We start from the raw sequence: 10,878 nt of genomic DNA, 5'->3' as shown, positions 1-10,878 counted from the left end.
ATAAACCAGTTATCCATGGAGCTGAACTTGCCAGCTTGAAATACTAGAGGAAGGCACTGCATGCATGAACTGCTAATATGAGTAGGACAACTGCATATGTGACAGGGAAACAACTTTCTTTGCTTTATCCCAGCATGAGGATAGCATTCATCCCTACAATGAAGACAGATGGCACTTCTAGTGCCTGTGCCCAAGGCAGAGCAGAAACTGGTGTTCCATCCCATCTGAATAGCTATTGCTTTCACTGAGGCAATTGTAAAGGATGTGCCTTTTGCTGTAGAGGGGAAGAACAGGACAGGTGAGCTATATTTTGTTTGCCTGATTGCATATGCATGATCTAAAAAAAGTGACTACCCATTTCTCTAAGGATACCTGATGAGCATTAAAAATACAATTGCAAGAATAATCAGGTCAGACTTCAAACAAATGCAGGGAAGCAGATCTGTTGAAGAAACAGATACCCTGTTATGTCACATTTTGTCTGAACAACCTTTAAAAGCTGATATTCCTCTTGGAGACCAAACCCAGGGTTTTCAACCTGCTTGACCACAAGCTGTGAGTAGCCAAGGAGTTCTAGAGGGGAAAAAGCCCCAGCAAAGCTCATTGTTTTCATGGGCCTGTTCCAGAGCTTACAGAAGTGCACAGCAAGTGTGGGCTTTCAGACAGGGTCTGTGCCTCTACGGCTTATGGGGAGGGTGAAAACACAGGGTTAAGACCACAGTGAGTTGGTGGCAGCACTACCCCGAGGGCAGTAAACTGATTTGTCTTCCAGTGGCCCTGCTGCCTGCTCCACAGGGAAAGTTTGCAGAAGAATAACCTGCTGCAGTGAGCCCATTATGTGTCTGTGGTAACAAGCAAGTGCTTAGTCCTGAGTTGGTTTCTGGACATGGTTGAGAGCTGCAGGGATGAAGCTTGTTTGTGCTGAAGCTCTTCCTTCCAGCAGAGTCAGAGGTTCTGTCTGTGGAGCGTTAACACAGGTGCAAGGAGGTTGAATTTCCTTATCCCTCAAAAACAAAGGCCTTGATTTTTCAGATGTCCAACTGGGACTGTTGTGTAGGCAGACAACTTCTGCAGATCTGCCATTGCTGGCTAGGAGTTTAGCCCCTTGGCTTTGCTCCTTAACTTGGCTGGGTATGTTTACTGTCTGGGGCAGCAGAGCTTGTAACTCATACTCTAATTGTACTGAAAAGCAGTAACTTGAAGAAGGAACTATCCATAGCTCAGCTTGTTGGGGGGGGGAGGGGGGGGGGTGGAAAAAAAAGGGGGCAAAAAGGTCAGGATACACCAAAATGCCATCTTACAGTCACTTTACCTGCTGAGGGACACTTTCATGCATCACTGGGATGCAAATGCTTGAATAAGCTTCAGTTTAAAATGGAACTTCATCTGGGAAAGCAGAGGTCTCCTGTGGACATGTCCACTTAGCAGGGGAAAAAAAAACCCCACCGGTTGACCTGAATGGCTGTGGCACATGTCTGCGGGTGACACTGATTGCTTTACAGCTCTTCTTAGCAAGCGAGCCGAACAAAGACAGTCTGGAAACCATGTGGTAAAGGCTGATGGAAGTGCTTTGTAAAAGCCAGGTGAGGCAGAGAAGGAGCATCTCTGAGAAGAGAGGACTGTGCCTGTCTATCAAGAGAGCTTTAATTTTGCTGGAGTCCAGAAAGTGGCCCTTGACTCCGTCTCCTTCCTTAGGAACCAGGTGCTGGCAGGTGCAGAAATTCCCAGGGAGCTCCCTGCCTGCTTTTGATCATGTCTCTGCAGGACTAAATATGCATAAATAAACCAGTCTGTATCTTTGTGCACCCCGATCGCTGCGGCTTCTGCTCTGCAGGGCTCCCTTGGCAGCGTGATCACCAGTGGAGGTGCAGAGCTTCTGCCTAACAGGTCTGAAAACCTTGCGAGCGGTTTGTGCCCTGGCTGAGGTGGGGTTCTCTGCAAGTTCCAGCACTTGCAGGTGGTACGGAGAGTACAGAGCTCTCCCTGCCCCTTTGAAAGCCTGTTCATGCTCGCGGGGGGGGGATGTTAACACCTGCCCGTGTGGGCTCCCCGCAGACGGTGTGCCCGGAGCCCCTGTCCCGGCGGCAGCGGCGCTTCCCTCTCCTGGCTGCAGAGGGCGGCAGAGGCCGCGGAACGGGCGCAGGCTCCGTCCCCGTGGTCCCCGGGGCTTGTCGCCGCTGTCCCCTCGGTCCCCGGGGCTTGTCGCCGCTGTCCCCTCGCTGCCGGCTCGGGGCATCTGCAGCGACACTTTAGCTTTTTCATTCTGCGAGGGTGGAGGGGAATGACCTGAGCCGCGGAGATGAGCAATGTCTGATTAGCCCGGGATGTTCGTGAGCTTCATCCAGCCTCCCTCCAGGCGCCTTCCTTGGGCAAGCTGGCAGGCAAATGTTGGTGATGCCAGCCACACCTCTCGCCCTGAGCTACCTGCAGTGGGCCTTCTGCCAGGGTGTATGCACAGAAAGGAGCAGAATCTCAGCCTAAGCAAATGCATTTCTAGCCCGTGTTGGAAATCTGCCCTGTAGCAGTGTCGCTGCAGCAGGACTGTGGCCTGGCTGGCCCTTCAAGCTTATCTGTTACTGCCATAGATCCTGACACATCTGTGATTTAGGGAGCCCTCCTTGCATGATAAGTAATTCCCCCTTACAGCCTTGTCTGAGAGAGAAGCAGCTGGTTATGGTAAAACAAGCTTCCTACATGCTCGTCAATCTATGCAGTGATGCCCAGGAAGTTCTGCCGCACCTTGCAGGCAGTGTTGCAGCTTGTTGGCCACAGGCTGTCCTGGGTCTGAGGCACAGTCCTGCCTCAGGCATAGGAATGGGAGTGTGACCAGCAACAGCCTGAGAAAATAAAGTAGAGCCCAGTAGAACCTGAGAAAATAAAGAAGGGAGGCAGAAGGGAAGTAAGCAGTGGAGAGAAACGCAGTGCTGTGGTGAGGAGAAGCTCTTGGAAAAGTGGTACAGACCCCTGGGTTTCCCTTGGCATGCTATTCCCTCACTAGCAGCTAAACAGGGCCCTGAGACACTGCCTCTTGGCCCCAGTGCAGCACAAAGAGGCTGGCCTAGGCTTGGCTCTGGGTAGAGCTTTTTCTCTCCAGAGTAGTTGGCTACATCCTCGCATTGATTTCCATTTGAGTCAGACACTTCTTAAAGGCCCCAGAGGAAGCTTGCACAGCATCTGTATCTCTGCAGTTTCCAGAGCAAGCATCTTGCCAAGTATCTCGATGTGTCAATAGCTGAGGGAATCCCTCAGTAACCTTCTTTTCATGGTTGCATCTTTCCAGGTCCCCCCAAACCAGGTTATCCTGGTGTTGGTCACTGCCAAAGGACAACAGTCCCTTTTAATGAGTGATCCTGATGCCACCCCAGATGTGGTTTTCCTTCCCTCATCTCCCAAACACCTGAGCAACTTTTACAGATATTTAATCCCACTGTAAAACATCTCTTGAGGATTGTGGCCCCATCCTCATGGCCAGGACCAGGCCTGGGACTGTTCCTTGCCATGCAGCAATCAGTGCACAACACCACCTGGTCCTGGCAGTGAGGTTTGTCTGTGAAGGGGCAGCTTTGCTGTTTCTCTTTGCTATTCATCACAAAGCTTTGCTTTGAAAACCATCTGATAGGTAAAAAAGTAACTTTAGCAGCAAGTACTAAAGGAGTTGAAGCTCTTTCAAATCAGTGGATTGGTGAGAAATAGCCTTCTCTTTCTTTCAGTTTTCTCATCCATTTTCACCTGATGAAGCTTTTTTGTCCTGCTTTTACTTTTTTTTGTATGTATTCTAATAGGAAGACTTATTACTTTCCACCTTCCTCACAGTGGTGGAAGCCCCTCACTGCTTTTCCAGCTGGTAAAATGGAAGTGAAGGAAGAGACTAAAGCAGCAGATACTTGCTCAGGAATTCTGAGTTCTTTGTCACTCAGGTGAAGATAGAAGGATAAAGAGGAGAAAAGAGCTGAAAGAGCTTGTTCTGTTTCCTCTGAAATATTCATCTTTCTTACTGCTGTTCTGGCTGGTAGAGAGCTTAAAGTGGAAATGTAAGACCTTGGGGGGGGGAAATGCAGCTTTTCAGAAGTTTAATTTGACATTTTTAAAGTCAAGGTTGTTGGCTTTAAAAAAAAAAAAAAAAAGACAATCCATCAGAAAACATTTTATAATACTTAAACAAAGCTTCCAGCACCACAGCCTTAGCACTCTGGTTCTTACTAGCAGGGTAGCAGAAGCCTGGTGCAGGCGATGTGCAGCGGGGTCGGTTTGTTTCTTGGCAGCACCTCCTCGTCTTGGTTGCACGTTTGCACCACATCTCTTCCTTCCAATTCTCCTCTCTCCCCTTAAAGGGCTTTGAAGAACCCTCACCTGCTGGCCTTGCCTGTGTGCCCCCAAAATGACCATTTGCTTCAGCACCATGCCCAATGGAGGTGCTTTGGATGTGGAACAAGACCAAGTGAAAACTAGCCCAAAAGAAGCATCCAAGCTTTGGTAGCTCAGTCTGAGGTGGTGGAGGAAGTAGGTCAGTTGTACTTCTTCTCATGCCAGGCAAGAAAGAGGCCTCAGGTATTCCTATTTCTAAATGTGTTAACCAGCATCCTGAGTGCAAGCTCAGGTTCCCTCATGCTAATGGATTGCTGGTGAGACTGAGGCAAAGGGCTTCTGCTGGAGACAGCTGTTGGTTGTGCTGCCATTTAACAAGTGTGAGTGAGGACAAGGCTGCTTTCAGTTTCCGTGGGATGAACTTTATATAGGAGACAAAATAGTAGAAATCAAAGTGGAGTCATGGGAAAGATCCTCTGAAGCTGGAACATAGAGTCACAGAGCCCTGGTTTACATCAAAGCAAACCACCTGGAAAAAAAAAATGGTTGAGATGGAAAGCAGCCTGACTCTGCCTGCCAGCAGGCTCAGATGGAAAAGACTAAACTTGCTGAAGAAATTAAAAGCTGCAAGTGGACCAGGCTGTGCTGTTGGTTAAGTGGCTCCCAGGCACAGAAAAGCTGTGTCCAGAGCAGAGGCTACACAGATGCCTGCATAGGTGACCACAAGTGTGGCTGTCTTAAGCTTCCAATTAAAACCATCACATGGAAGGCAGTAAAGTAAATCCACATGATGAATCCTTTCTTGGCCAACAGCAGTTTGCCATCTGCAGCTGCTCCAGATGCGTTTGCTGTGATCCGGAGGACAAGGACATCTGGCTGCTGATCTGTGAAGCTCAAGTCACAGCAGCAAAATATAAGCTAGGCAAAGGCAGCAGACAGCTGAAAATTACTCCCCAGAGTTTATGGTGAGACCTCAGGGGTGTTAACAATCATAACATGGGTTAGCAGTGCTTGCTCAGTGTGCTTTGTGTGGCTTTTGGGATGTCTGGAGTCACTCTGACAGTCATATGTATGCCCTACCACCAAGAGATGCAAACCTTTCTGCTTGCCCACCTTCCCTTTCCCCTGACCTCTACACTCTAAATATCCTTTTCTTTTATATAGCTATGGTTTTTAGAGTAAATTAACTGCTAACTCTTAGATCAGCCTTTCCAAGAAGTCATGCCTCCCTGTAAGCAGCCAAATCCTTCTGCTAAACCTGCTACCTTCCTTTCATCAGTTTTTTTGGCCCAACTTTTTACCTCTTGAGTTTGTTTTATTTCTAGCTCCCTTTTCAACTTTCTGCTCTTTATCAAGTTCCTCTATACTATGTGTGCTGAAGTTACTGAAATATTCAGGCAGTGAAGTCTGCACAGGAGGCCTTTAGGAGTTGGGTGATGAAAATGGAATCTGCCTCTTTTTACCTTAGCCCACCCCTTGCTGTGCCTGTGCATTAATACAGCCCAATTACCTGACTCTCCTGGATCTTCTCTGAAGCACTTCTGGCTCATTGAGTGCACAGGATACCCAGTGCTTGCATTCAGTGTTGCTCTTAGGTTCTGTACTTTTGCCTATCGTAGGATCTGCTCCTTTGCTGCACAGTAGTAGTCATCACTATTGTATCAGACTGCTTCACACATGGTAATGAATTTAATTTCACACCACCACCACTGGTAGACAGGTTATTTTTATCCTCTCTTTAAACTTGTGAGAATTGACATGCAGACCTTAAAGCAGACAAGCAGTGAAGGCTTTTGGCTGTGAAGCTGAAGGGCCATGATGTTGGAATACTTGAACCCACAGGGCTCTCTGCAGTGCATCCACTCCTGCATAACAGTAGTGGGTGCCTGGCAGGAGATCTCCCAAGAGATCTCATATACCTCGGGGGGGGGGGGGGGGGGGGGAATTAAATGGCTCCCCATGGAAACTTAGGTTTGAGTGGTTCTGTTGGTGCTCTGTAAGAGCCAGAAGTAGTACCTGCTCCCACATGTGCCCTCACAAGATGAGCACCAGCTATATTTCTGCAGCTCTATGAGTGTCTGTTATTTGTCCCTCACTATCTGCAACAAATAGCTGTTCCCTGTAAACAGGAACTGCTGCTACTTCATTGTGCTAATTCAGTCTGGGACAGATGCATCTGGCTGGCTGAAAGAGCTGGAAGTTCTGTAGTGAAGTAATAGGATTATATAATTAAACAGCATCATAATTTGCTACTCTTGTGTCTGTATGTGAGGGCATCGGGGCTGCCCTCAACTCTGTGATCTGAGTGCTTGACTCTACAGCAGTGGGTATTGCTTCTGGAGAGGCTTCACAGACTGTTGGCAGAAGATACTTGTGGCTGCAGCAGCGTTCATGGACTCCCCACACACTTTGAGGGTACTTTGTCTTCAGCCCAGGATTTGAACAATTTGGTCTTGTGTCGTGGTTTAACCTGTGCTGGCAATTGAGCACCACACAGCCACTTGCTTGCTTCCCCTTTGCAGTAGGGTGGGAGAGAGAATTGGGGGGGAGAAGAAAAAAAGGGTAAATCTTGTGAGCTGAAATAAAGACAGTTTAGTAGGAGAGAAAAGGAAGGAAAGATCACAACAATAGAACGTACAAAACAAGTGGTGTGCAACACAATTGCTCACCATTCAAGGACTGATGCCCAGCAATATCCCCGAGCTGTGGTGGACGCCTCCTGGATAGCCCCTCCTAGTCTACATGCTGAGCATGGTGTCATTATGATATGGAATACACCTTTGGTTAGCTCAGGTCAGCTGCCCTGGCCATGCTCCTTCCCACCTCCTTGTGCACCTGCAAAGCATGGGAAAACAAAAAACCTTTGACTTAGGATGAGAGCTTCTTAGCAACAGCTAAGACATCATCAGTGTGTCATCAACATTAGTCTCTCAATGAATCCAAACCACAGCACCAAGCTACTAGGAAGGAAATTAACACTGTCCCAGAAGAAAGCAGGACGTGTTTCAGTTGTTGCTACCTCCCCAGCCAGTCCCAACATCTTTGACTTGACAGGCAGAGCTGTTCAGCCACTGAACTCCCTCTTGTCTGGCATTCCTGCAGTGCACATTCAGTGTGTGCATATGCCCTTGCTTTCTGAAGGGCATTCAGAAAGGTTGCTGGAGGGCTGAGTGGGGTCCAGCTCAGTGCAGCAGTGTGGGAAATACTTGTTTCTTTGTCCTTTGCATTTCTGCTTCTGTTAATACTAATGTTGGCTACACTCTATCAGGGATGATAACAAGCAAGGCAAATATGGACTTCAAGCAATGCTACGTGCTCATTTTCCTTGTGGATAGGTGCTTGGGTTGACTCAGCAGCACTGCCACAGAGCATGTATGCGAGTGAGAAACGGGAGAGGTATGCAAGAGAAAAGAAAGGTGACAATTCCTCCTGGAATGTGTGCCTAGCTCTGTGGCTTGAGTTCAGGGCATTTGAGAAATGCCCAGGAGAGAGGCTGATTAATTAGTGGTGATGTCATTCTGCTAGCAATTTCGGGGCAGGCCAGCTGAAACATTACCTTATAGATAGACTCACCACTAGATATGTGGATATAATCACCATTATAGCTACATCACCATGCAGATATCATCTGCAACAAAATAATCTGCAGTCAAGAAGTTTTGTAACGTTTAGCAGCTTGAGGACAGCCATAGCAAAGCTGGATTTCCACCCCATCCCCCCGCCGCCCCTGTACTCAGCACTGGTTAGGCCACACCTTGAGTCCTGTGTCCAGTTCTGGGGGCCTCAGTTTAGGACAGATGTTGAGTTGTTGGAAGGTGTCCAGAGAAGGGCAACAAAGGTGGGGAGAGGTTTGGAGCACAGCCCTGTGAGGAGAGGCTGAGGGAGCTGGGGTTGCTTAGCCTGGAGAAGAGGAGGCTCAGAGGAGACCTTATTGCTGTCTACAACTACCTGAGGGGAGGTGCAGAGAGCCAGGTGGGGTTGGTCTCTTCTCCCAGGCAACCAGCACCACAACAAGAGGACACAGTCTCAAGCTGCACCAGGGGAGGTTTAGGCTGGATGTTAGGAAGAAGTTCTTCCCAGCAAGAGAGATTGGCCATTGGAATGTGCTGCCCAGGGAGGTGGTGGAGTCACCATCACTGAAGGTGTTTAGGAAGAGACTGGATGGGGTGCTTGGTGCCATGGTTTAGTTGATTAGATGGTGTTGGGTGATAGGTTGGACTTGATGATCTCAGAGGTCTTTTCCAACCTGTTTAGTTCTATTCTATTCTATTCTAAATGCTGCCATTGTCAGGGCAGGGAAAGGGAGTTTGCACTTTTGCTTTGCATCTTCATAGAGGAGCGTGTGTCTATGTCTCTCCAAGGGGAGTTAACTGAGCTCTCTGAGGATATCTCTGTCCTGAAGAGGTTGCAGCTTCAACCAGTTACCCTGCTGCACAGCAAAAGCATTTCTGCAGTGTGCCACTCCCTGGATTCCTTAACATCTGAAGATTGCTTCACTAAAAGCTTGTTGTAGCTTTTAATTTCACAACAAAACCCACCAAAAATCAAAATAAAATCAAACCCACCAACCAAAGCCAAGCCCTATATCTTCATCTGTAGGATGAAGGTGACAATTTGCAAGTGTCTTGTGCTATCAGATGTGCAAGGATGTGAGGCTTCACTTTATTACCATGCCCTGCAGCAAGAGACTTGAAATTGGTTGAATCTTTGCAGGTTGCCAAAATGGCCCTTTGCTAAAAGCCAGCAGAAGTTTCCCATCTTATCTGAGGACAAAGCTTCCATCACTCCCTTCTAAGAGTGCCGAAATAACACATTTAGGAGGACTTGTCCAACTACAGTGCTGCGCCAAAGACTTTTCTGCCCGGGGGCTGCCTTGGCTTCCTGGCAAAAGGCAGAGATAGGCAGGGGACTTCTGGGGCTGTTGGGGTGAGGTAGGATTGAACCTCCTCTTTCTCATCCCCACCCAACTTCTGCAGTGTCTTTTGGCCTTCCTCTCACCTGATCTTTCTTCTCTTTATACACTTCTGTCAATTCTATTATTAGCAGCTGCTATGTTTCAGATCCTCTTCAAGCTTAAACTTTGATCTCTTCCAGCTCAGCAATTATTTATTGAATAAGACCAGATCTACTCCTGATCTATGCATTCTCTCACCCTTTCAACACCTCCTAGCTTGTCATGATGTCACAGCTTGCAGTCATGCAATAGCACAACAATCCATGCAAGAGCAGAGTAGAGTAGAATGGAATGGGAATAGGAATAGGATAGAATAGACCAGACCAGGTTGGAAGAGAACTTTGACATCATCATGTCCAACCCATCATCCAACACCATCTAATCAACTAAACCATGGCACCAGGCACCCCATCCAGTCTCCAAAATGTCCCTACCAATCTGGCCAAGTGGTTTTCTTGTCACGTAAAGGACACAAATTTGTGAGAGGTAGGAAAGCAGAGCTGTGCTTGTGGTGTTAAACAGAAGGTGGAAAGAGAAGCAGCTTGCAGTGGTGCTTTTCCTACCGCAGCTCCTGGCACCTTGGGTGGCTCCAGCTCTGCAGTCCACAAAGCCAGGTCTGCTCTGCTGCTCCTAGCAGACCGTGTGAGCCTGCTCCCTCTGCGAGAGCTGATTGCCAGCTCCTGGAATTTAGCAGATCTCTCTCTTTGCTTTCTGCTTTTCCTAATTATAATCTCTACAAATTGTCAGGTTCTCATCAGTGTCTTGGGGCTTTGTATGTGGAGAAATTTCCACTTATAAAGGGAAAAAAAAGTCCTATTGAAAAACCTCTGGCTGAGAACCTTTTCGATTTACTCCAGAACGTGTGCCCTGCTAAACGCCACCTCCACAGCTTCCCTCCAGACGAGGGAAGCTATCTTGGGGTTGCATATCTAATGCCTAATGCTTCCCACTGATCACTTACCCTTTTGTATAAGAAATGTAACAAAGTAGCCTGATTAACTGGGATTGAAGGAATTAAGCCTGTGTTTGTGGAGATAACTATCAATAAGGTCTCTTTTTAACACACTTGTTACTCTGGGCTTCCTTTGATTGGCATATCAGCAGCTACACACCATAAACTACTTTGATGGATTCCCTTGTGCATCTGAATTTAAAAGAGATGAGGCAGAGGGTTATTTTAGTTAATATTCCAGTGTGTGATTTGCCAGGTGCTGTGCAGCTTCTGTCTCGACTCATAACCTCACTTATTTAACTTCTAAAGCCCTGACCGTGGAAATAGCACTGCAGCTGTCCTTGAACCTGCCTCTGGGCTTTCTGTAGCTCCCATATTGCTTGACCCAAGAGTCCTCTCTGCTCAGACCATTCCTTAAACAGTATAGCTCATGATGCCTTGAGGAGAGGACAAGTGCTGTGAGACTGAGGTAGTTTAATTACTGACACAAACTCCTGGCAGGGCCTAGCAGGTTCTCCCAAGTGACCAGCTGGGGCTGCTGGGAGGGATCCTGGAGACATTTAGCTAAAGAATTGTTCCTGGATGTCTGTGGGTGCACAGCAGAAATTTTGGTGCTCCCCACTGCAGCCCATTAGCAGTGAAGTGAGAGGCTGCCTTCCTTGGATTA

Source organism: Dryobates pubescens, chromosome 18 (genome assembly GCF_014839835.1).
Source record: "Dryobates pubescens isolate bDryPub1 chromosome 18, bDryPub1.pri, whole genome shotgun sequence".
Classification (NCBI taxonomy): Eukaryota; Metazoa; Chordata; class Aves; order Piciformes; family Picidae; genus Dryobates; species Dryobates pubescens.
The sequence above is the reverse complement of the archived record's forward strand: the minus strand, read 5'-3'. Positions refer to the sequence as shown.